We start from the raw sequence: 1,734 nt of genomic DNA on the forward strand, positions 1-1,734 counted from the left end.
TTTATGATCAGTATTTACAGAATTAATCTCTTTGTATATTCTGTGCATTAATTGATAAATGTCTTTAAGTACTGACTGTTGTCTGATATATGTTTCTAAACTCTGATAAGTGATATGTCTGTTTCAGTAACTATTTAATCCCATGAGGATAACTGTGCTAGATACTGACCTACTAGTCTTCAATAAACAAATGATCCCATGAAAGAAGTAATTATTTCTGTGGAAATTTTATGACACAAGCAAATTCTGATAACTGAGCTTAGTTAAGTTTACTTTGTATATCTTATTACTAAGTCACAAATTAGAATAATGCTACTCATCTGTTTAAGTTCTGATTCTAGTAAAACTGCTGAATGTACTAAGTGCTGATAAACCTCACTTATCAAAAGAAAAAGAAAAAGAATCAAAGAATAATATCAGGTACTCCTTTGAGATCTAGAGTAAAAATGTGAATGGGACGACCCAAGTGCATTGCTGGTATTAAGTAAATATGCATTAGAAAAGCAAAATATTTTTCTTGGTGACTTTTCACACTCTATGATTACTGGAGAAATACTCTGATAATAGCATAAATTCTAATAAACAGTCGTGACTCACTTACACTGAGAAGCCTCTGTAAAATAGAATTTCAAAAGATGCATAAAATTAGCACAAAAACAGTAGAGGTGGACTCATGCATGAACTCATTTATCAGTAGGTTTCAGGATAATGACAGCTCTTTAGCAAAATTTTAATTATGACTTATTTCTAAGATGTACTGAAGTAGATCAGACTTTACTCTTTGTCTGTTATTTAGCTTAATGCACACACACATCACTCCATATGAATGATGAAACTTCTGTGGTGGTCTATGTTATTTTAGATAAACAGTCATTGTGTCACTTCTGCACAAATTCTGAGGACAAGTTCTAGTTACACGTTCTGATGATTAAATTCTGACGTTCATAACTAAGAACTTGTATGAGTATTTACTAAGATAGATATCCCTTGTTCGAGTTAAGACATTATGTTCTGATGACTGTTAAGTTCTGGTATAGGTCTAAGTTCTGATTTTTCAGTCTAACCCTTTACTTGACTTATCTGTGAATAAAATTTGGTAACAGTCTCAGATTAATTTCGAAATGTTGAAGTGGAAGATTAATAGTCTATGGTTAAAACATAATGGCACTCGTCCTTGAACAGTTCACTCTTGTTACATGTGCACATTCTTTTTCCAATGACTGTTATTCTTTTTCAAAGTCTAGGGAGACGAGGTAGAATTACTTCTACCTGTCAGCATTCAATTTCTTTGCGTCTCTTGGCATTCTCTTGCCTATATATACAACCACTTCACATCAGTCTTTCCATCACATTAGTCTTCTCATCACACTTGTATCACAAATTCAGTCTTGTTTTTCATTTACTATCACAAATGGCTGAATTTGGCTGGTTCTACAATTACGGTGATGAGACGGTGCATGTCTTTTTGAATGGAATTCCAACTCCCTACCCTATCACCAACATCCCTCACAATCTCTGGATTCAATTTCCAGAGGTTATCAAACGTGATCTGGTGGCCGTTCGAAGAGACCTTCACCTTCGTCGTATCCGTCAGCAAGAGCGAATCATTCGACTCGCTATCTTGTTTGTCGAAGATAGGAAGAGGAAGATGACTTAATCTCGTCTTCTTCCTGTTCTTCTTCATCCTCAGCTTTGTCAGGCTTCTTAGCTAGGACTACAGTTGTTGATGTTAGG

Source organism: Apium graveolens, chromosome 7 (genome assembly GCF_009905375.1).
Source record: "Apium graveolens cultivar Ventura chromosome 7, ASM990537v1, whole genome shotgun sequence".
Taxonomy (NCBI): Eukaryota; Viridiplantae; Streptophyta; class Magnoliopsida; order Apiales; family Apiaceae; genus Apium; species Apium graveolens.